General features: G+C 42.4%; 1 protein-coding gene and 1 long non-coding RNA gene across 2 annotated transcripts in view; both read right to left on the reverse strand.

Annotated features, from left to right (window-relative positions):
• smfn (small fragment nuclease) overlaps positions 1-26462 on the reverse strand; it is a 95265-nt gene that overhangs the window by 55907 nt on the left and 12896 nt on the right. The window lies entirely within an intron of this gene.
• Positions 1106-23231, reverse strand: LOC127530572 (uncharacterized). Its single transcript, XR_007937147.1, has 3 exons — positions 14797-23231; positions 12207-12365; positions 1106-1812 (listed from the first exon to the last, which is right to left on the reverse strand). It is a non-coding gene; the product is annotated as an uncharacterized LOC127530572 (long non-coding RNA).

Here is a 26462-nt window from a genome sequence, read left to right on the forward strand (position 1 = left end):
TGGTAACAAGAAGTTTAGAAATTACATTTGCACACACCATTGCTCCAAACTTTTTCATATCATTCTGAAAATTGGTCAGCTGATTCTTCACCCCCAGACAATACCACAGTGTGAAGATTTTGATATTTGATGAAATGCTGTTGCCGTGCCAACGCGTTGTTTTTGTGACAAACAAAGTACTTTTTGACAGGCTTAGAATGCTCAACAGCTCACTAAAATTTACACACACATCACTGTCCCCTCAAGGAATAACACTGTATGCATCTCTGCAGGGCATGTGCTATAGCGCCCCCTACAGTATGTTTAATAAACAGCCCCGGCAGCATGTTTCACCTACATCCACAAAATTTGGGAGGCCGATAGAGCACATCACGATGCACAAAAAAGCCTCTTGGAGCCATCCCCTAAACTCAACAGGAAGTCCGCCATTTTGAATTATGTGGATAAATTTTCTCTATTTTTTTAATTTTTGAGAGCGAACTCCTCCTAGGGGTTAACTCCCAGAGACCTCAAATTTTACCAGGGTATACAACACGATGTTATGATCAAAAGTTATTAAAAGATTCTTCCAGAGTCAAAGGGTGTGGACATGGCGACCTCCAGAATTTGATGGTTCGCCATGAAACATCAAGTGCTATCGAACTATCCTCTGCATGCTCCAATCTACCTCAGACCTCACATGATTAAACACAGTCCTGTCCTGATCACATTTATAAACTAAAATACATTCACAGCATGTACCATCGCGCCCCCTACAGCATTTAAAAAATAGCCTCCAGAGACTTTCAGCTAGGACTATGAAATTTGGCATGCAAATGTAGCATGTCAGTGCAAACAAAAAAGTCTCTTGGAGTCATTCTCTAAACCCAACAGAAAGTCGGCCATTTTTAATTAAATGTCAGATTTTTGGTGTTTTGGTCATTTTCAAAAATTCATTTCTCACAGGCAATAACTCCAAAACATCTGAATTTGGGAAATATATAAGACACGTCTTCAGGTTGCATATTTGCGAAAATTGTTCATAAAACTCAAAGGGCGTGGCCATGGCGGGCAGCTGAAGTTTAATGTTACGCCATGAAGCAGGACGTCTTGTGTTAATCCCTGTACATGCTGCAATCTGCCTCAAACTTTACATGTTTGATCAGAGTCCAGTCCTGATGAGTTTCATAGACCAATATATAGTCATACAGATAGCGCCACCTGGTGGATGGATACAAAGTGCTGAATTAATAGCCTGTACATGCTCCAATCTGCCTGAAATTTGACCTGTGTGCTCAGAATCAAGCCTTTGTGACATTCATGGGCCTAAATACACTCTCAGTCATAGCATTGCCTGGTGGAGATGCTTGAGGTTGCCGACCAGCAAGGATGCGAGGACCCGTTCAACGCTGCTTGCAGCTTTAATTATTATTATTATTATTATTATTATTATTATTTGTCTCTCAGAACAACTGCATTTTTGAGGGCCTAAACATGCTCAAAAAGTCATGAAAATTTGCACACACATCAGAACTGGCGAAAAATTTCATATTTTGTAGGGCATGTGGAGGTGTGTGCAAAAATGGCTCCATAGCGCCCCCTACAAAATTTTAAAAAGTGGTATTAGGCCAACTCAGAGGGAGTTTGGTCGAGAGCAACAAAATTTGGGAGGCATATGCAGCACATCAGGAAACACAAAAAAGTCAATCACAGCCATGCTCTACACCCAACAGGAAGTGCGCCATCATGCGTTAACTGTACAAAATCTATGATGAACTCCTCCTAGGGGAAAAGTCTGAGCGATCTGAAATTTTGCCAGTACATACAGCAGACCTTCATGAGAAAAAGTTATCAAAATCTTCCTCCATAGTTAAAGGGTGTGGTCGTGGCGGCCTGTCGAAATTTGATCCTTCGCCATGAAACAGGAAATGCTGTCTAACTCTCCTGAACATGCTCCGATCTGAATGAAACTTTACATGTATGATCACAGACCTGCCTCGATGACATCCATACAGCAAGATTCATTCACAGTCACAGCGCCACCTTGTGGTATCAAGAATTTGACATTTTTTAGACTTTCATGTACTATTCTTAGCCTGGTGCTCAGATTCACCTCAGATGTTGTGACATAAGCCTGAACACATTGATGATGAAGCACAGAAAAAATGGTGACGTGTGATGAAAAGGCGTGTCTGTGGCGGGACGGCAAAGTTTGATGTTTCGCCATGAAAATTGAAGTGTTCATATCTCAGCTGCAAAGGATCCTATCTGCCCCAAACTTCATGTGCTGGACACCAGAACCAGTTTGAGGACATCCACACTGAAAAATTTAGAAAAGTCATAGCGCCACCTCTTGGTAACAAGCAGTTTAGAAATTACATTTGCACACATCATTGCTCCAAACTTTGTCATATCATTCTGAAAATTGGTCAGCTGATTCTTCACCCCCAGACAATACCACAGTGTGAAGATTTTGATATTTGATGAAATGCTGTTGCCGTGGCAACGCGTTGTTTTTGTGACAAACAAAGTACTTTTTGACAGGCTTAGAATGTTCAACAGCTCACCAAAATTTACACACACATCACAGTTGTCTCAAGGAATAACACTGTATGCATCTCCATAGGGCATGTGCTATAGCGCCCCCTGCAGTATGTTTAATAAACAGCCCCCGCAGCATGTTTCACCTACATCCACACAATTTGGGAGGCCTATAGAGCACACCAGGACACACAAAAAGCCTCTTGGAGCCACCCCCTAAACTCAACAGGAAGTCCGCCATTTTGAATTAAGTGGATAAAATTTCTGTATTTTTTTCATTTTTGAGAGCGAACTCCTCCTCGGGGTTAAGGTCTAGAGAGCTGAAATTTTGCCAGGATATACAACACGATGTTATGATCAAAAGTTATCAAAGGATTCTTGCAGAGTCAAAGGGTGTGGACATGGCGACCTCCAGAATTTTGATGGTTCGCCATGAAACATCAAGTGCTACCTGACTATCCTCTGCATGCGCCAATCTACCTCAGACCTCACATGATTAAACACAGTCCTGTCCTGATCACATTTATAGGCCAAAATACATTCACAGCATGTACCATAGCGCCCCCTAAAAGAATTTAAAAAATGGCCTCCACACAGACTTTCACCTATTCAATTCAATTTTCAATTCAATTTTATTTATATAGCGTCAATTACAGTCAAATCGTCTCAAGACGCTTTACAGAACCCATATGCCTGACCCCCAGAGCAAGCCCAAAGGCGACAGTGGCAAGGAAAAACACCCTTTTAACAGGGAAGAAACCTCGAGCAGAACCCGGCTCTAAATAGGGGGACCCATCTGCCTGCTGGCCGGGCGGGTTGAGAAGGACAGAAGAGGGCAAGGGGGAGGGATGGGAGAAGAGGGAGGGGTGAGAAAGCAAGGAAAACACAACACACATTTGAATACATGCATGACAGGATATGTGACACAGACAAAGTATAAGCTAACATTGAAAACTGACTCATAGTTTACTCTTATGATGTACGGCTCTGACATTAAACATACTCCTTATATAGCTAGCAGTAAAATTCAAACAGTATGTAAGTTAGCATAACAGTATATTGAAGGCGATGCAGAGTTGACTCGTGGAAAAAGGGAATTGGAAGCAGAGGGCTGGTGGAAGGTCAGTAGCAGCATCCCACAGTGGACATGGTGGAGACTGGACCAGCTGGTGGAACATCGACCGCAGATCTGAAGCATCCAGCTCTGGGACCAGGGACACTCGGAGAAATAGCACAGGGGGAAACAGAGTGAATGTACTGCAATAACGGTATACATATTAAATGTAAAGGTAGATAGAGAAGGGCTCAGTGCGTCAAGAAAAGTCCCCCAGCAGCCTAGGCCTATAGCAGCATGACTAGGGGCAGAACGAAGGGACGTCCAAGAAGGAGTCAGCTGTACAATGAAGACACAAGCCGAACCTCTGTGGGTCACCCAGTCAGCCCCAACTATAAACTATGAAATTTGGCATGCATATGTAGCACATCAGTGCAAGCAAAAAAGTCTCTTGGAGTCATTCTCTTAACACAACAGAAAGTCAGCCATTTTGAATTAAATGTCAGATTTTTGGTGTTTTTGGTCATTTTCAACAATTCATTTGTCACTAGCAATAACTCCAAAACACCTGAATTTGGGAAAATATATAAGAAACGCCTTCAGGTTGCATATTTGCGAAAATTGTTCACAAAACTCAAAGGGCGTGGCCATGGCGGCCAACTGAACTTTAATGTTACGACATGAAGCAGGATGTCTTGTGTAAATCCCCTGTACACGCTGCAATCCGCCTCAAACTTTACATGTTTGATCAGAGTCCAGTCCTGATGAGTTTCATAGACCAACATACAGTCACAGAGATAGCGCCACCTGGTGGATGGACACAAAGTGCTGCATAAATAACCTATACATGCTCCAATCTGCCTGAAATTTGACCTGTGTGCTCAGAATCCAGCCTTTGTGACATTCATGGGCCTAAATACACTCTCAGTCGTAGCATTGCCTGGTGGAGATGCTTGGGGTCGCCGACCAGCAAGTATGCGAGGACCCGTTCAACGCTGCTCACAGCTTTAATTATTAGGGTCCGAGCACCGAGGTGCCGAGGACAGGCGGTGCAAGGGCACCGGCTGTCCAAGGCACCAACGGTGCCGTAGGACCCTATTGAAACCCTACGGTTTATTATTATTAGGGTCCGAGCACCAACGGTGCCGAAGGACCCTATTGGAACCTTAGGGTTTTTTATTATTATTATTATTCTGCCAAAACAACTGCATTTTTCAGGTCCTGAACATGCTCGAAAAGTCATGAAAATTTGCACACACATCAGAACTGGCGAAAAATTTCATATTTTTTAGGGCATGTGGAGGTGTGTGGCAAAATGGCTCCATAGCGCCCCCTACAAAATTTTAAAAAGTGGTATTAGGCCAACTCGGAGGGAATTTGGCCGAGAGCTAAAAAATTTGGGAGGCATATGCAGCACATCAGGAAACACAAAAAAGTCAATCACAGCCATGCTCTACACCCAACAGGAAGTGCGCCATCATGCGTTAACTGTACAAAATCTATGATGAACTCCTCCTAGGGGAAAAGTCTGAGCGATCTGAAATTTTGCCAGTACATACAGCAGACCTTCCTGAGAAAAAGTTATCAAAATCTTCCTCCATAGTTAAAGGGTGTGGTCGTGGCGGCCTGTCGAAATTTGATCCTTCGCCATGAAACAGGAAATGCTGTCTAACTCTCCTGAACATGCTCCGATCTGAATGAAACTTTACATGTATGATCACAGACCTGCCTCGATGACATCCATACAGCAAGATTCATTCACAGTCACAGCGCCACTTTGTGGTATCAAGAATTTGACATTTTTTAGACTTTCATGTACTATTCTTAGCCTGTTGCTCAGATTCACCTCAGATGTTGTGACATAAGCCTGAACACATTGATGATGAAGCACAGAAAAAATGGTGACGTGTGATGAAAAGGCGTGTCTGTGGCGGGACGGCAAAGTTTGATGTTTCGCCATGAAAATTGAAGTGTTCATATCTCAGCTGCAAAGGATCCTATCTGCCCCAAACTTCATGTGCTGGACACCAGAACCAGTTTGAGGACATCCACACTGAAAAATTTAGAAAAAGTCATAGCGCCACCTCTTGGTAACAAGCAGTTTAGAAATTACATTTGCACACATCATTGCTCCAAACTTTGTCATATCATTCTGAAAATTGGTCAGCTAATTCTTCACCCCCAGACAATACCACAGTGTGAAGATTTTGATATTTGATGAAATGCTGTTGCCGTGGCAACGCGTTGTTTTTGTGACAAACAACGTACTTTTTGACAGGCTTAGAATGTTCAACAGCTCACCAAAATTTACACACACATCACAGTCGTCTCAAGGAATAACACTGTATGCATCTCTGCAGGGCATGTGCTATAGCGCCCCCTGCAGTATGTTTAAGAAACAGCCCCCGCAGCATGTTTCACCGACATCCACAAAATTTGGGAGGCCTATAGAGCACACCAGGACACACAAAAAAGCCTCTTGGAGCCATCCCCTAAACTCAACAGGAAGTCCGCCATTTTGAATTAAGTGGATAAAATTTCTGTATTTTTTTAATTTTTGAGAGCGAACTCCTCCTCGGGGTTAAGGTCTAGAGAGCTGAAATTTTGCCAGGATATACAACACGATGTTATGATCAAAAGTTATTAAAAGATTCTTCCAGAGTCAAAGGGTGTGGACATGGCGACATCCAGAATTTTGATGGTTCGCCATGAAACATCAAGTCCTACCGAACTATCCTCTGCATGCTCCAATCTACCTCAGACCTCACATGATTAAACACAGTCCTGTCCTGATCACATTTATAGGCCAAAATACATTCACAGCATGTTCCATAGCGCCCCCTACAGCATTTTTAAGAATAGCCTCCACAGAGACTTTCACCTATGACTATGAAATTTGACATGCAAATGTAGCACGTCAGTGCAAACAAAAAAGTCTCTTGGAGTCATTTTCTAAACCCAACAGAAAGTCCGCTATTTTGAATTAAATGTCAGATTTTTGGTGTTTTTGATCATTTTCAACAATTGATTTCTCACAGGCAATAGCTCCAAAACACCTGAAATTGGGACAATATATAAAACACGCCTTCAGGTTGCATATTTGCGAAAATTGTTCACAAAACTCAACGGGCGTGGCCATGGCGACCAACTGAACTTTAATGTTACGCCATGAAGCAGGACATCTGGTGTAAATCCCCTGTACACGCTGCAATCTACCTCAAACTTTACAAGTTTGATCACAGTCCAGTCCTGATGAGTTTCATAGACCACTATACAGTCACAGACATAGTGCCACCTGGTGGATGGACACAAAGTGCTGCAAAAATAGTCTGTACATGCTCCAATCTGCCTGAAATTTGACCTGTGTGCTCAGAATCAAGCCCTTGTAGTATTCATGGGCCTAAATACACGCTCAGTCGCAGCATTGCCTGGTGGAGATGCTTGTGGTCGCCGACCAGCAAGGATGCGAGGACCCGTTCAACGCTGCTCGCAGCTTTAATTATTATTTGTCTCTCAGAACAATTGCATTTTTGAGGGCCTAAACATGCTCAAAAAGTCATGAAAATTCGCACACACATCAGGACTGGTGAAAAATTTCATATTTTAAAGGGATTGTGGAGGTGTGTGGCAAAATGGCTCCATAGCGCCCCCTACACTTTCCCACGCCCAGCATGTTTCACCTGCAGCTACCAAATTTGGTACACATATGAAGCACATCAGACTGAACAAAAAAGTCAGTGACAGCCATATTCCAAACCCAACAGGAAGTGAGCTGTTTTACGTTGAATGTCAGATTTTGCCCATTTTTCATTTTTTTCCAGAGCGAACTCCTCCCAGGGGGAAACTCCAATTCGCCTCAAATTCAACCAGTACATACAGGAGGCCTTAATGAGCAAAAGTTATTAAAATCTTTTTCAAAAGTCAAAGGGCGTGTCCGTGGCGGTCTGTGGAATTTTGATCCTTCGCCATGAAATTTCAAGTGCTGTGTAAATGCCCTGAACATGCTCCAATCTGCCTGAAACTTTATATGCATGATCAGATTCCTGCCCTGATCACATCCATATGATGAAATCCATTCACAGTCAGAGCGCCACCTGCTGGCAAAAGAAAATGTCATTTTTTACACTTTGATGTATTATTCTTTGCCTCTTGCTCAGATTCACCTCAAATGTGGTGACATAAACCTTAACATGTTGATGATGATTCACAGTGAAAATGGTGACGTGTCATCAAAAGGTGTGTCTGTGGCGGCGCGGCGAATTTTGATGTCTCGCCATGACGACTAAAATGTTTATATCTCAGCAAATCCTAATCGTATCTGCCCCAAACTTCATGTGCTGGACACCAGGCCCACTCTGAGGACATCCACACTCAAAATTTTAGGAAAAGTTGTAGCGCCACCTATTGATAACAAGAAGTTTAGAAATTACATTTGCACACACCATTGCTCCAAACTTTTTCATATCCTTCTGAAAATTGGTCAGCTGATTCATCACACCCTGACAATGCCAAAGTGTGAAGATTTTAGCATTTGATAAAATGCTGTTGCCGTGGCAACGTGTTGTTGTTGTGACAAACAAAGTAGTTTTTGACAGGCTTAGAATGCTCAACAGCTCACCAAAATTTACACACACATCACTGTCGTCTCCAGGAATAAGAATGTATACATCTCCACAGGGCATGTGCTATTGCGCCCCCTACAGTATGTTTAATAAACAGCCCCGGCAGCACGTTTCACCTACATCCTCAAAATTTGGGAGACACATAGAGCACATCAGAACGCACAAAAAAGCCTCTTGGAGCCATCCCCTAAACCCAACAGGAAGTCCGTCATTTTGAATTAAGTGGACAAATTTTCTGTATTTTTTTCATTTTTGAGAGCGAACTCCTCCTCGGGGTTAAGGTCTAGAGAGCTGAAATTTTGCCAGGATATACAACACGATGTTATGATCAAAAGTTATCAAAGGATTCTTGCAGAGTCAAAGGGTGTGGACATGGCGACCTCCAGAATTTTGATGGTTCGCCATGAAACATCGAGTGCTACCTAACTATCCTCTGCATGCTCCAATCTACCTCAGACCTCACATGATTAAACACAGTCCTGTCCTGATCACATTTATTGGCTAAAATACATCCACAGCATCTACCATAGCGCCCCCTAAAAGAATTTAAAAAATAGCCTCCACACAGACTTTCACCTATGACTATGAAATTTGGCATGCATATGTAGCACATCAGTGCAAGCAAAAAAGTCTCTTGGAGTCATTCTCTAAACACAACAGAAAGTCAGCCATTCTGAATTAAATGTCAGATTTTTGGTGTTTTTGGTCATTTTCAACAATTCATTTGTCACTGGCAATAACTCCAAAACACCTGAATTTGGGAAAATATATAAGAAACGCCTTCAGGTTGCATATTTGCGAAAATTGTTCACAAAACTCAAAGGGCATGGCCATGGCGGCCAACTGAACTTTAATGTTACGCCATGAAGCAGGACGTCTTGTGTAAATCCCCTGTACATGCTGTAATCTACCTCAAACTTTACATGTTTGATCAGAGTCCAGTCCTGATGAGTTTCATAGACCACTATACAGACACAGAGATAGCGCCACCTGGTGGATGGACAGAAAGTGCTGCATAAATAGCCTGTACATGCTCCAATCTGCCTGAAATTTGACCTGTGTGCTAAGAATCCAGCCTTTGTGACATTCATGGGCCTACATACACTCTCAGTCGTAGTATTGCCTGGTGGAAAGGCTTGGGGTCGCCGACCAGCAAGGATGCGAGGACCCGTTCAACGCTGCTCGCAGCTTTAATTATTATTATTATTATTTGTCTCTCAGAACAATTGCATTTTTGAGGGCCTAAACATGCTCAAAAACTCATGAAAATTTGTACACACATCAGGACTGGTGAAAAATTTCATATTTTAAAGGAATTGTAGAGGTGTGTGGCAAAATGGCTCCATAGCGCCCCCTACACTTTCCCACGCCCATCATGTTTCACCTACAGCTACCAAATTTGGTACACATATGCAGCACATCAGACTGAACAAAAAAGTCAGTGACAGCCATATTCCAAACCCAACAGGAAGTGAGCTATTTTAAGTTGAATGTGAGATTTTGCCCATTTTTCATTTTTTTCCAGAGCGAACTCCTCCCAGGGGGAAACTCCAATTCGCCTCAAATTCAACCAGTACATACAGGAGGCCTTAATGAGCAAAAGTTATCAAAATCTTTTTCAAAAGTCAAAGGGCGTGTCCGTGGCGGTCTGTGGAATTTTGATCCTTCGCCATGAAATTTCAAGTTGTGTGTAAATGCCCTGAACATGCTCCAATCTGCCTGAAACTTTATATGTATGATCAGATTCCTGCCCTGATCACATCCATATGATGAAATCCATTCACAGTCAGAGCGCCACCTGCTGGCAACAGAAAATGTCATTTTTTACACTTTGATGTATTATTCTTTGTCTCTTGCTCAGATTCACCTCAAATGTGGTGAAATAAACCTTAACATGTTGATGATTATTCACAGTGAAAATGGTGACGTGTCATAAAAAGGTGTGTCTGTGGCGGCGCGGCGAATTTAGATGTCTCGCCATGACGACTAAAATGTTTATATCTCAGCAAATCCTAATCGTATCTGCCCCAAACTTCATGTGCTGGACACCATTCCCAGTGTGAGGTCATCCACGGTGAAAATTTTGGAAAAAGTCATAGCGCCACCTATTGGTAACAAGAAGTTTAGAAATTACATTTGCACACACCATTGCTCCAAACTTTTTCATATCATTCTGAAAATTGGTCAGCTGATTCTTCACCCCCAGACAATACCACAGTGTGAAGATTTTGATATTTGATGAAATGCTGTTGCCGTGCCAACGCGTTGTTTTTGTGACAAACAAAGTACTTTTTGACAGGCTTAGAATGCTCAACAGCTCACCAAAATTTACACACACATCACTGTCCCTCAAGGAATAACACTGTATGCATCTCTGCAGGGCATGTGCTATAGCGCCCCCTACAGTATGTTTAATAAACAGCCCCGGCAGCATGTTTCACCTACATCCACAAAATTTGGGAGGCCTATAGAGCACATCACGATGCACAAAAAAGCCTCTTGGAGCCATCCCCTAAACTCAACAGGAAGTCCGCCATTTTGAATTATGTGGATAAATTTTCTCTATTTTTTTAATTTTTGAGAGCGAACTCCTCCTAGGGTTAACTCCTAGAGACCTCAAATTTTACCAGGGTATACAACACGATGTTATGATCAAAAGTTATTAAAAGATTCTTCCAGAGTCAAAGGGTGTGGACATGGCGACCTCCAGAATTTTGATGGTTCGCCATGAAACATCAAGTGCTATCTAACTATCCTCTGCATGCTCCAATCTACCTCAGACCTCACATGATTAAACACAGTCCTGTCCTGATCACATTTATAGGCTAAAATACATTCACAGCATGTACCATAGCGCCCCCTAAAGCATTTAAAAATAGCCTCCACACAGACTTTCAGCTAGGACTATGAAATTTGGCATGCAAATGTAGCATGTCAGTGCAAACAAAAAAGTCTCTTGGAGTCATTCTCTAAACCCAACAGAAAGTCGGCCATTTTTAATTAAATGTCAGATTTTTGGTGTTTTTGGTCATTTTCAAAAATTCATTTCTCACAGGCAATAACTCCAAAACATCTGAATTTGGGAAAATATATAAGACACGTCTTCAGGTTGCATATTTGCGAAAATTGTTCATAAAACTCAAAGGGCGTGGCCATGGCGGGCAGCTGAAGTTTAATGTTACGCCATGAAGCAGGACGTCTTGTGTAAATCCCCTGTACACGCTGCAATCCGCCTCAAACTTTACATGTTTGATCAGAGTCCAGTCCTGATGAGTTTCATAGACCAACATACAGTCACAGAGATAGCGCCACCTGGTGGATGGACACAAAGTGCTGCATAAATAGCCTGTACATGCTCAAATCTGCCTGAAATTTGACCTGTGTGCTCAGAATCCAGCCTTGTGACATTCATGGGCCTAAATACACTCTCAGTCGTAGCATTGCCTGGTGGAGATGCTTGGGTCGCCGACCAGCAAGTATGCGAGGACCCGTTCAACGCTGCTCGCAGCTTTAATTAGGGTCCGAGCACCGAGGTGCCGAGGACAGGCGGTGCAAGGGCACCGGCTGTCCAAGGCACCAACGGTGCCGTAGGACCCTATTGAACCCTACGGTTTATTATTATTATTATTATTATTTGTCTCTCAGAACAACTGCATTTTTGAGGGCCTAAACATGCTCAAAAACTCATGAAAATTTGCACACACATCAGAACTGGTGAAAAATTTTATATTCTAAAGGAATTGTGGTAGTGTATGACAAAATGGCTCCATAGCGCCCCCTACAAAATTTTAAAAAGTGGTATTAGGCCAACTCGGAGGGAATTTGGCCGAGAGCTAAAAAATTTGGGAGGCATATGCAGCACATCAGGAAACACAAAAAAGTCAATCACAGCCATGCTCTACACCCAACAGGAAGTGCGCCATCATGCGTTAACTGTACAAAATCTATGATGAACTCCTCCTAGGGGAAAGTCTGAGCGATCTGAAATTTTGCCAGTACATACAGCAGACCTTCCTGAGAAAAAGTTATCAAAATCTTCCTCCATAGTTAAAGGGTGTGGTCGTGGCGGCCTGTCGAAATTTGATCCTTCGCCATGAAACAGGAAATGCTGTCTAACTCTCCTGAACATGCTCCGATCTGAATGAAACTTTACATGTATGATCACAGACCTGCCTCGATGACATCCATACAGCAAGATTCATTCAGTCACAGCGCCACCTTGTGGTATCAAGAATTTGACATTTTTTACACTTTCATGTACTATTCTTAGCCTGTTGCTCAGATTCACCTCAGATGTTGTGACATAAGCCTGAACACATTGATGATGAAGCACAGAAAAAATGGTGACGTGTGATGAAAAGGCGTGTCTGTGGCGGGACGGCAAAGTTTGATGTTTCGCCATGAAAATTGAAGTGTTCATATCTCAGCTGCAAAGGATCCTATCTGCCCCAAACTTCATGTGCTGGACACCAGAACCAGTTTGAGGACATCCACACTGAAAAATTTAGAAAAAGTCATAGCGCCACCTCTTGGTAACAAGCAGTTTAGAAATTACATTTGCACACATCATTGCTCCAAACTTTGTCATATCATTCTGAAAATTGGTCAGCTGATTCTTCACCCCCAGACAATACCACAGTGTGAAGATTTTGATATTTGATGAAATACTGTTGCCGTGGCAACGCGTTGTTTTTGTGACAAACAAAGTACTTTTTGACAGGCTTAGAATGTTCAACAGCTCACCAAAATTTACACACACATCACAGTCGTCTCAAGGAATAACACTGTATGCATCTCTGCAGGGCATGTGCTATAGCGCCCCCTGCAGTATGTTTCATAAACAGCCCCGGCAGCATGTTTCACCTACATCCACAAAATTTGGGAGGCCTATAGAGCACACCAGGACACACAAAAAAGCCTCTTGGAGCCATCCCCTAAACTCAACAGGAAGTCCGCCATTTTGAATTAAGTGGATAAAATTTCTGTATTTTTTTCATTTTTGAGAGCGAACTCCTCCTCGGGGTTAAGGTCTAGAGAGCTGAAATTTTGCCAGGATATACAACACGATGTTATGATCAAAAGTTATCAAAGGATTCTTGCAGAGTCAAAGGGTGTGGACATGGCGACCTCCAGAATTTTGATGGTTCGCCATGAAACATCAAGTGCTACCTAAATATCCTCTGCATGCTCCAATCTACCTCAGACCTCACATGATTAAACACAGTCCTGTCCTGATCACATTTACAGGCCAAAATACATCCACAGCATGTGTCATAGCGCCCCCTAAAAGAATTTAAAAAATAGCCTCCACACAGACTTTCACCTATGACTATGAAATTTGGCATGCATATGTAGCACATCAGTGCAAGCAAAAAAGTCTCTTGGAGTCATTCTCTAAACACAACAGAAAGTCAGCCATTTTGAATTAAATGTCAGATTTTTGGTGTTTTTGGTCATTTTCAACAATTCATTTGTCACTGGCAATAACTCCAAAACACCTGAATTTGGGAAAATATATAAGAAACGCCTTCAGGTTGCATATTTGCGAAAATTGTTCACAAAACTCAAAGGGCATGGCCATGGCGGCCAACTGAACTTTAATGTTACGCCATGAAGCAGGACGTCTTGTGTAAATCCCCTGTACATGCAGTAATCTACCTCAAACTTTACATGTTTGATCAGAGTCCAGTCCTGATGAGTTTCATAGACCACAGACATAGTGCCACCTGGTGGATGGACACAAAGTGCTGCAAAAATAGTCTGTACATGCTCCAATCTGTCTGAAATTTGACCTGAGTGCTCAGAATCCAGTCCTCGTTACATCCATGAGCCTAAATACACTTTGTCGCAGCATTGCCTGGTGGACATGCTTGGGGTCGCCGACCAGCAAGGATGCGAGGACCCGTTCAATGCTGCTCGCAGCTTTAATTAGGGTCCGAGCACCGAGGTGCCGAGGACAGGCGGTGCAAGGGCACCGGCTGTCCAAGGCACCAACGGTGCCGTAGGACCCTATTGGAACCCTACGGTTTATTATTATTATTATTATTATTATTATTATTATTATTTGTCTCTCAGAACAACTGCATTTTTGAGGGCCTAAACATGCTCAAAAAGTCATGAAAATTTGCACACACATCAGAACTGGCGAAAAATTTCATATTTTGTAGGGCATGTGGAGGTGTGTGCAAAAATGGCTCCATAGCGCCCCCTACAAAATTTTAAAAAGTGGTATTAGGCCAACTCAGAGGGAGTTTGGTCGAGAGCAACAAAATTTGGGAGGCATATGCAGCACATCAGGAAACACAAAAAAGTCAATCACAGCCATGCTCTACACCCAACAGGAAGTGCGCCATCATGCGTTAACTGTACAAAATCTATGATGAACTCCTCCTAGGGGAAAAGTCTGAGCGATCTGAAATTTTGCCAGTACATACAGCAGACCTTCCTGAGAAAAAGTTATCAAAATCTTCCTCCATAGTTAAAGGGTGTGGTCGTGGCGGCCTGTCGAAATTTGATCCTTCGCCATGAAACAGGAAATGCTGTCTAACTCTCCTGAACATGCTCCGATCTGAATCAAACTTTACATGTATGATCACAGACCTGCCTCGATGACATCCATACAGCAAGATTCATTCACAGTCACAGCGCCACCTTGTGGTATCAAGAATTTGACATTTTTTAGACTTTCATGTGCTATTCTTAGCCTGTTGCTCAGATTCACCTCAGATGTTGTGAAATAAGCCTGAACACATTGATGATGAAGCACAGAAAAAATGGTGACGTGTGATGAAAAGGCGTGTCTGTGGCGGGACGGCAAAGTTTGATGTTTCGCCATGAAAATTGACGTGTTCATATCTCAGCTGCAAAGGATCCTATCTGCCCCAAACTTCATGTGCTGGACACCAGAACCAGTTTGAGGACATCCACACTGAAAAATTTAGAAAAAGTCATAGCGCCACCTCTTGGTAACAAGCAGTTTAGAAATTACATTTGCACACACCATTGCTCCAAACTTTGTCATATCATTCTGAAAATTGGTCAGCTGATTCTTCACCCCCAGACAATACCACAGTGTGAAGATTTTGATATTTGATGAAATGCTGTTGCCGTGGCAACGCATTGTTTTTGTGACAAACAAAGTACTTTTTGACAGGCTTAGAATGTTCAACAGCTCACCAAAATTTACACACACATCACAGTCGTCTCAAGGAATAACACTGTCTGCATCTCTGCAGGGCATGTGCTATAGCGCCCCCTGCAGTATGTTTAATAAACAGCCCCGGCAGCATGTTTGACCTGCATCCACAAAATTTGGGAGGCCTATAGAGCACACCAGGACACACAAAAAAGCCTCTTGGAGCCATCCCCTAAACTCAACAGGAAGTCCGCCATTTTGAATTAAGTGGATAAAATTTCTGTATTTTTTTCATTTTTGAGAGCGAACTCCTCCTCGGGGTTAAGGTCTAGAGAGCTGAAATTTTGCCAGGATATACAACACGATGTTATGATCAAAAGTTATCAAAGGATTCTTGCAGAGTCAAAGGGTGTGGACATGGCGACCTCCAGAATTTTGATGGTTCGCCATGAAACATCAAGTGCTACCTAACTATCCTCTGCATGCTCCAATCTACCTCAGACCTCACATGATTAAACACAGTCCTGTCCTGATCACATTTATTGGCCAAAATACATTCACAGCATCTACCATAGCGCCCCCTAAAAGAATTTAAAAAATAGCCTCCACACAGACTTTCACCTATGACTATGAAATTTGGCATGCATATGTAGCACATCAGTGCAAGCAAAAAAGTCTCTTGGAGTCATTCTCTAAACACAACAGAAAGTCAGCCATTTTGAATTAAATGTCAGATTTTTGGTGTTTTTGGTCATTTTCAACAATTCATTTGTCACTGGCAATAACTCCAAAACACCTGAATTTGGGAAAATATATAAGAAACGCCTTCAGGTTGCATATTTGCGAAAATTGTTCACAAAACTCAAAGGGCATGGCCATGGCGGCCAACTGAACTTTAATGTTACGCCATGAAGCAGGACGTCTTGTGTAAATCCCCTGTACATGCTGTAATCGACCTCAAGCTTTACATGTTTGATCAGAGTCCAGGCCTGATGAGTTTCATAGACCACTATACAGTCACAGACATAGTGCCACCTGGTGGATGGACACAAAGTGCTGCAAAAATAGTCTGTACATGCTCCAATCTGTCTGAAATTTGACCTGAGTGCTCAGAATCCAGTCCTCGTTACATCCATGAGCCTAAATACACTTTGTCGCAGCATTGCCTGGTGGACATGCCTGGGGTCGCCGACCAGCAAGGATGCGAGGACCCGTCCAACGCTGCTCGCAGCTTTAATTATTATTATTATTTGTCTCTCAGAACAATTGCATTTTTGAGGGCCTAAACATGCTCAAAAACTCATGAAAATTTGTACACACATCAGGACTGGTGAAAAATTTCATATGTTAAAGGAATTGTGGAGGTGTGTGGCAAAATGGCTCCATAGCGCCCCCTACAAAATTTTAAAAAGTGGTATTAGGCCAACTCGGAGGGAATTTGGCCGAGAGCTAAAAAATTTGGGAGGCATATGCAGCACATCAGGAAACACAAAAAAGTCAATCACAGCCATGCTCTACACCCAACAGGAAGTGCGCCATCATGCGTTAACTGTACAAAATCTATGATGAACTCCTCCTAGGGGGAAAGTCTGAGCGATCTGAAATTTTGCCAGTACATACAGCAGACCTTCCTGAGAAAAAGTTATCAAAATCTTCCTCCATAGTTAAAGGGTGTGGTCGTGGCGGCCTGTCGAAATTTGATCCTTCGCCATGAAACAGGAAATGCTGTCTAACTCTCCTGAACATGCTCCGATCTGAATGAAACTTTACATGTATGATCACAGACCTGCCTCGATGACATCCATACAGCAAGATTCATTCAGTCACAGCGCCACCTTGTGGTATCAAGAATTTGACATTTTTTACACTTTCATGTACTATTCTTAGCCTGTTGCTCAGATTCACCTCAGATGTTGTGACATAAGCCTGAACACATTGATGATGAAGCACAGAAAAAATGGTGACGTGTGATGAAAAGGCGTGTCTGTGGCGGGACGGCAAAGTTTGATGTTTCGCCATGAAAATTGAAGTGTTCATATCTCAGCTGCAAAGGATCCTATCTGCCCCAAACTTCATGTGCTGGACACCAGAACCAGTTTGAGGACATCCACACTGAAAAATTTAGAAAAAGTCATAGCGCCACCTCTTGGTAACAAGCAGTTTAGAAATTACATTTGCACACATCATTGCTCCAAACTTTGTCATATCATTCTGAAAATTGGTCAGCTGATTCTTCACCCCCAGACAATACCACAGTGTGAAGATTTTGATATTTGATGAAATACTGTTGCCGTGGCAACGCGTTGTTTTTGTGACAAACAAAGTACTTTTTGACAGGCTTAGAATGTTCAACAGCTCACCAAAATTTACACACACATCACAGTCGTCTCAAGGAATAACACTGTATGCATCTCTGCAGGGCATGTGCTATAGCGCCCCCTGCAGTATGTTTCATAAACAGCCCCGGCAGCATGTTTCACCTACATCCACAAAATTTGGGAGGCCTATAGAGCACACCAGGACACACAAAAAAGCCTCTTGGAGCCATCCCCTAAACTCAACAGGAAGTCCGCCATTTTGAATTAAGTGGATAAAATTTCTGTATTTTTTTCATTTTTGAGAGCGAACTCCTCCTCGGGGTTAAGGTCTAGAGAGCTGAAATTTTGCCAGGATATACAACACGATGTTATGATCAAAAGTTATCAAAGGATTCTTGCAGAGTCAAAGGGTGTGGACATGGCGACCTCCAGAATTTTGATGGTTCGCCATGAAACATCAAGTGCTACCTAAATATCCTCTGCATGCTCCAATCTACCTCAGACCTCACATGATTAAACACAGTCCTGTCCTGATCACATTTACAGGCCAAAATACATCCACAGCATGTGTCATAGCGCCCCCTAAAAGAATTTAAAAAATAGCCTCCACACAGACTTTCACCTATGACTATGAAATTTGGCATGCATATGTAGCACATCAGTGCAAGCAAAAAAGTCTCTTGGAGTCATTCTCTAAACACAACAGAAAGTCAGCCATTTTGAATTAAATGTCAGATTTTTGGTGTTTTTGGTCATTTTCAACAATTCATTTGTCACTGGCAATAACTCCAAAACACCTGAATTTGGGAAAATATATAAGAAACGCCTTCAGGTTGCATATTTGCGAAAATTGTTCACAAAACTCAAAGGGCATGGCCATGGCGGCCAACTGAACTTTAATGTTACGCCATGAAGCAGGACGTCTTGTGTAAATCCCCTGTACATGCAGTAATCTACCTCAAACTTTACATGTTTGATCAGAGTCCAGTCCTGATGAGTTTCATAGACCACAGACATAGTGCCACCTGGTGGATGGACACAAAGTGCTGCAAAAATAGTCTGTACATGCTCCAATCTGTCTGAAATTTGACCTGAGTGCTCAGAATCCAGTCCTCGTTACATCCATGAGCCTAAATACACTTTGTCGCAGCATTGCCTGGTGGACATGCTTGGGGTCGCCGACCAGCAAGGATGCGAGGACCCGTTCAATGCTGCTCGCAGCTTTAATTATTATTATTATTTGTCTCTCAGAACAATTGCATTTTTGAGGGCCTAAACATGCTCAAAAACTCATGAAAATTTGTACACACATCAGGACTGGTGAAAAATTTCATATTTTAAAGGAATTGTGGAGGTGTGTGGCAAAATGGCTCCATAGCGCCCCCTACACTTTCCCACGGCCATCATGTTTCACCTACAGCTACCAAATTTGGTACACATATGCAGCACATCAGACTGAACAAAAAAGTCAGTGACAGCCATATTCCAAACCCAACAGGAAGTGAGCTATTTTAAGTTGAATGTCAGATTTTGCCCATTTTTCATTTTTTTCCAGAGCGAACTCCTCCCAGGGGGAAACTCCAATTCGCCTCAAATTCGACCAGTACATACAGGAGGCCTTAATGAGCAAAAGTTATTAAAATCTTTTTCAAAAGTCAAAGGGCGTGTCCGTGGCGGTCTGTGGAATTTTGATCCTTCGCCATGAAATTTCAAGTTGTGTGTAAATGCCCTGAACATGCTCCAATCTGCCTGAAACTTTATATGTATGATCAGATTCCTGCCCTGATCACATCCATATGATGAAATCCATTCACAGTCAGAGCGCCACCTGCTGGCAACAGAAAATGTCATTTTTTACACTTTGATGTATTATTCTTTGTCTCTTGCTCAGATTCACCTCAAATGTGGTGAAATAAACCTTAACATGTTGATGATTATTCACAGTGAAAATGGTGACGTGTCATAAAAAGGTGTGTCTGTGGCGGCGCGGCGAATTTAGATGTCTCGCCATGACGACTAAAATGTTTATATCTCAGCAAATCCTAATCGTGTCTGCCCCAAACTTCATGTGCTGGACACCAGAACCAGTTTGAGGACATCCACACTGAAAAATTTAGAAAAAGTCATAGCGCCACCTCTTGGTAACAAGCAGTTTAGAAATTACATTTGCACACATCATTGCTCCAAACTTTGTCATATCATTCTGAAAATTGGTCAGCTGATTCTTCACCCCCAGACAATACCACAGTGTGAAGATTTTGATATTTGATGAAATGCTGTTGCCGTGCCAACGCGTTGTTTTTGTGACAAACAAAGTACTTTTTGACAGGCTTAGAATGCTCAACAGCTCACTAAAATTTACACACACATCACTGTCCCCTCAAGGAATAACACTGTATGCATCTCTGCAGGGCATGTGCTATAGCGCCCCCTACAGTATGTTTAATAAACAGCCCCGGCAGCATGTTTCACCGACATCCACAAAATTTGGGAGGCCGATAGAGCACATCACGATGCACAAAAAAGCCTCTTGGAGCCATCCCCTAAACTCAACAGGAAGTCCGCCATTTTGAATTATGTGGATAAATTTTCTCTATTTTTTTAATTTTTGAGAGCGAACTCCTCCTCGGGGTTAACTCCCAGAGACCTCAAATTTTACCAGGGTATACAACACGATGTTATGATCAAAAGTTATTAAAAGATTCTTCCGGAGTCAAAGGGTGTGGACATGGCGACCTCCAGAATTTTGATGGTTCGCCATGAAACATCAAGTGGTATCTTACTATCCTCTGCATGCTCCAATCTACCTCAGACCTCACATGATTAAACACAGTCCTGTCCTGATCACATTTATAGACTAAAATACATTCACAGCATGTACCATCGCGCCCCCTACAGCATTTAAAAAATAGCCTCCACAGAGACTTTCACCTAGGACTATGAAATTTGGCATGCAAATGTAGCATGTCAGTGCAAACAAAAAAGTCTCTTGGAGTCATTCTCTAAACCCAACAGAATGTCGGCCATTTTTAATTAAATGTCAGATTTTTGGTGTTTTTGATCATTTTCAACAATTCATTTCTCACAGGCAATAGCTCCAAAACACCTGAAATTGGGACAATATATACTACACGCCTTCAGGTTGAGTATTTGCGAAAATTGTTCACAAAACTCAAAGGGCGTGGCCATGGCGGCCAACTGAACTACAATGTTACGCCATGAAGCAGGACATAATATGTAAATCCCCTGTAAATGCTGCAATTTGCCTGAAACTTTACATGTTTGATCAGAGACCGGTCCTTATGAGTTTCATAGACCAATAGACAGACACAGAGATAGCGCCACCTGGTGGATGGACAGAAAGTGCTGCATAAATAGCCTGTACATGCTCCAATCTGCCTGAAATTTGACCTGTGTGCTAAGAATCCAGCCTTTGTGACATTCATGGGCCTACATACACTCTCAGTCGTAGTATTGCCTGGTGGAAAGGCTTGGGGTCGCCGACCAGCAAGGATGCGAGGACCCGTTCAACGCTGCTCGCAGCTTTAATTAGGGTCCGAGCACCAAGGTGCCGAGGACAGGCGGTGCAAGTGCACCGGCTGTCCAAGGCACCAACGGTGCCGAAGGACCCTATTGAAACCTTAGGGTTTTTTATTATTATTATTATTATTATTCTGCCAAAAGAACTGCATTTTTCATGGCCTGAACATGCTCGAAAAGTCATGAAAATTTGCACACACATCAGAACTGGCGAAAAATTTCATATTTTTTAGGGCATGTGGAGGTGTGTGCAAAAATGACTCCATAGCGCCCCCTACAAAATTTTAAAAAGTGGTATTAGGCCAACTCAGAGGGCATTTGGCCGAGAGCTAAAAAATTTGGGAGGCATATGCAGCACATCAGGAAACACAAAAAAGGCAATCACAGCCATGCTCTAAACCCAACAGGAAGTGCGCCATCATGCGTTAACTGTACAAAATCTATGATGAACTCCTCCTAGGGGGAAAGTCTGAGCGATCTGAAATTTTGCCAGTACATACAGCAGGCCTTCCTGGGAAAAAGTTATCAAAATCTTCCTCCATAGTTAAAGGGTGTGGTCGTGGCGGCCTGTCAAAATTTGATCCTTCGCCATGAAACAGGAAATGCTGTGTAACTCTCCTGAACATGCTCCGATCTGAATGAAACTTTACATGTATGATCACAGACCTGCCTCGATGACATCCATATAGCAAGATTCATTCACAGTCACAGCGCCACCTTGTGGTATCAAGAATTTGACATTTTTTACACTTTCATGGACTATTCTTAGCCTGTTGGCCAGATTCACCTCAGATGTGGCGACATAAGCCTGAACACATTGATGATGAATCACAGAAAAAATGGTGACGTGTGATAAAAAGGCGTGTCTGTGGCGGGACGGCAAAGTTTGATGTTTCGCCATGAAAATTGAAGTGTTCATATCTCAGCTGCAAAGGATCCTGTCTGCCCCAAACTTCATGTGCTGGACACCAGAACCAGTTTGAGGACATCCACACTGAAAAATTTAGAAAAAGTCATAGCGCCACCTATTGGTAACAAGTAGTTTAGAAATTACATTTGCTTGCATTATTGCTCCAAACTTTCTCATATCCTTCTGGAAATTGGTCAGCTCAGTCTTCACCCCCTGACAATGCCACAGTCTGAAGATTTTGATATTTGATGAAATGCTGTTGCCGTGGCAACGCGTTGTTTTTGTGACAAACAAAGTACTTTTTGACAGGCTTAGAATGTTCAACAGCTCACCAAAATTTACACACACATCACAGTCGTCTCAAGGAATAACACTGTATGCATTTCTACAGGGCATGTGCTATAGCGCCCCCTACAGTATGTTTAATAAACAGCCCCCGCAGCATGTTTCACCAACATCCACAAAATTTGGGAGGCCTATAGAGCACACCAGGACACACAAAAAAGCCTCTTGGAGCCATCCCCTAAACTCAACAGGAAGTCCGCCATTTTGAATTACGTGGATAAATTTTCTCTATTTTTTTAATTTTTGAGAGCGATCTCCTCCTAGGGGATAACTCCTCGAGACCTCAAATTTTACCAGGATATACAACACGGTGTTATGATCAAAAGTTATTAAAAGATTCTTCCAGAGTCAAAGGGTGTGGACATGGCGACCTCCAGAAATTTGATGGTTCGCCATGAAACATCAAGTGTTATCTAACTATCCTCTGCATGCTCCAATCTACCTCATACCTCACATGATTAAATACAGTCCTGTCCTGATCACATTTATAGCCTAAAATACATTCACAGCATGTACCATAGCGTCCCCTACAGCATTTAAAAAATAGCCTCCACAGAGACTTTCACCTATGACTATTAAATTTGGCATGCATATGTAGCACATCAGTGCAAACAAAAAAGTCTCTTGGAGTCATTGTCTAAACCCAACAGGAAGTCCGCCATATTGAATTAAATGTCAGATTTTTGGTAGTTTCGGTCATTTTCAACAATTCATTTGTCACAGGCAATAACTCCAAAACACCTGAATTTGGGACAATATATAAAACACGCCTTCAGGTTGGATATTTGTGAAAATTGTTCACAAAACTCAAAGGGCGTAGCCATGGCAGCCAACGGAACTTTGTTACGCCATGAAGCAGGACGTCTTGTGTTAATCCCCTGTACATGCTGCAATCTGCCTCAAACTTTACATGTTTGATCAGAGTCCAGTCCTGATGAGTTTCATAGACCAATATATAGTCATACAGATAGCGCCACCTGGTGGATGGATACAAAGTGCTGCATAAATAGCCTGTACACACACATTACTGTCCCCTCAAGGAATAACACTGTATGCATCTCTGCAGGGCATGTGCTATAGCGCCCCCTGCAGTATGTTTAATAAACAGCCCCGGCAGCACGTTTCACCTACATCCACAAAATTTGGGAGGCCTATAGAGCACATCACGACGCACTAAAAAGCCTCTTGGAGCCATCCCCTAAACTCAACAGGAAGTCCGCCATTTTGAATTATGTGGATAAATTTTCTCTATTTTTTTAATTTTTGAGAGCGAACTCCTCCTCGGGGTTAACTCCTAGAGACCTCAAATTTTACCAGGGTGTACAACACGATGTTATGATCAAAAGTTATTAAAAGATTCTTCCAGAGTCAAAGGGTGTGGACATGGCGACCTCCAGAATTTTGATGGTTCGCCATGAAACATCAAGTGGTATCTTACTATCCTCTGCATGCTCCAATCTGCCTCAGACCTCACATGATTAAACACAGTCCTGTCCTGATCACATTTATAGACTAAAATACATTCACAGCATGTACCATAGCGCCCCCTACAGCATTTAAAAAATAGCGTCCACACAGACTTTCACCTTGGACTATGAAATTTGGCATGCAAATGTAGCATGTCAGTGCAAACAAAAAAGTCTCTTGGAGTCATTCTCTAAACCCAACAGAAAGTCGGCCATTTTTAATTAAATGTCAGATTTTTGGTGTTTTTGGTCATTTTCAACAATTCATTTCTCACAGGCAATAACTCCAAAACATCTGAATTTGGGAAAATATGTAAGACACGTCTTCAGGTTGCATATTTGGGAAAATTGTTGATAAAACTCAAAGGGCGTGGCCATGGCGGGCAGCTGAACTTTAATGTTACGCCATGAAGCAGGACATCTTGTGTAAATCCCCTGTACACGCTGCAATCCGCCTCAAACTTTACATGTTTGATCAGAGTCCAGTCCTGATGAGTTTCATAGACCAACATACAGTCACAGAGATAGCGCCACCTGGTGGATGGACACAAAGTGCTGCATAAATAGCCTGTACATGCTCAAATCTGCCTGAAATTTGACCTGTGTGCTCAGAATCCAGCCTTTGTGACATTCATGGGCCTAAATACACTCTCAGTCGTAGCATTGCCTGGTGGAGATGCTTGGGGTCGCCGACCAGCAAGTATGCGAGGACCCGTTCAACGCTGCTCGCAGCTTTAATTATTATTATTATTCCCCGCACGTTTCACTTAATTTGACCCCCTAAACGTGCATAACTTTTTATGAAATTTGGCACGCACGTCGGGTCAAGCGAAAAATTCGATATTCTGAAAACAAAACCTGCAAAAACTCTATAGCGCCACCTAGGGACATGACAAACGCCAACAAATCACAAGGCCAACACAAAAATCCACAGCTCGTCGCACAGGAATGTCGTACAGACATGCAACCACCACTTACGCGTTTGTCCACTCGAGCTCTACGAAAACCTGTCTGACCCATTTGAGCTATCTTCAATGTAGGGGGCGCCATAACCCAAAATATGAAAACCCTTTAAACATTATCTCCTCCAAAACCGTACAATATTTTGGCGTCATATTTGCACAGATTATAGTGAATATCCAGCCAAACAAAAGTTATCAAAAGAAAAAGGCAAACTTGTCTAGTTTTTGTTTTATAAGCTGTCAAAGTTTGTCTTCAACTGAAACCATGTTTCGATTCAATTTTGCCCCCTAAACATGCATGTATTTTGCTGAAATTTGGTACACATGTCCGGTCTGCTGAAAATTTCAATATTCTGAAAACAAATTCTGGAAAAACTCTATAGCGCCACCTAGAGACACAAAAAAACTGTATAAATCACAAATAACCTCAGCTCTTCGCACAGGAATGTCGTAAAGACATGCAACCACCACTCACACGTTCGGCTCCTCCCCCTCTATGAGAACCTGTCCAACTAATTTCAGCTATCATCAATCTAGGGGGCGCTATAACCCAAAATATGAAAACCCTTTAAAGATTATCTCCTCTGACACCGTTCAATATTACGGCTTCATATTTGGACAGGTTATAGTGAATATTCAGCCAAACAAAAGTTATCAAAAGAAAAAGGCTAACTCGTCTAGTTTTTCTTTTATAAGCTGTCAAAGTTTGTGTTCACCTGAAACCATGTTTCGCTTAATTTGACCCCCTAAACATGCATGTATTTTGCTGAAATTTGGCACGCACGTTCGCCCGCTCAAGCTCCACGAAAACCTGTCCGATCGATTTGTGCTATCGTCAATCTAGGGGGCGCTATAACCCAAAATATGAAAACCCTTTAAAGATTATCTCCTCTGAAACGGTAGAATATTCCGGCAGAGGAACTCCTCTGGCTGTCATCTTCGGTCACGGATGGCACTTGCTTGCTGACGGCACGGGGGGGCAGGGCGAGGTCCCGCCCAATGCTGCTTGCAGCTTTAATTATTATTATTATTATTATTATTATTCCCCGCACGTTTCCCTTAATTTGACCCCCTAAATGTGCATAACTTTTTATGAAATTTGGCACGCACGTCGGGTCATGCGAAAATTTAAATATTCTGAAAACAAATTCTGAAAAAACTCTATAGCGCCACCTAGGGACACGAAAATTTCAAAAATCACAAATAACCTCAGCTCTCTGCACAGGAATGTCGTAGAGACACGCAACCACCACTCACGCGTTCGTCGGCTCGAGTTCTATGAAAACCTGTCTGCCCGATTTGAGCCATCTTCAATCTAGGGGGCGCTATAACCCAAAATATGAAAACCTTTCAAAGATTATCTCCTCCGACACCGTTCAATATTCCGGCTTCATATTTGGACAGATTACAGTGAATATCCAGCCAAATAAAAGTTATCAAAAGAAAAAGGCTAACTTGTCTAGTTTTTCTTTTATAAGCTGTCAAAGTTTGTCTTCACCTGAAACCATGTTCCGCTTAATTTGACCCCCTAAACGTGCATGTATTTTGCTGAAATTTGGTACGCAGGTCCGGTCTGCTGAAAATTTCAAT

The sequence above is a fragment of the Acanthochromis polyacanthus genome, chromosome 17, assembly GCF_021347895.1.
Source record: "Acanthochromis polyacanthus isolate Apoly-LR-REF ecotype Palm Island chromosome 17, KAUST_Apoly_ChrSc, whole genome shotgun sequence".
NCBI lineage: Eukaryota > Metazoa > Chordata > Actinopteri > Pomacentridae > Acanthochromis > Acanthochromis polyacanthus.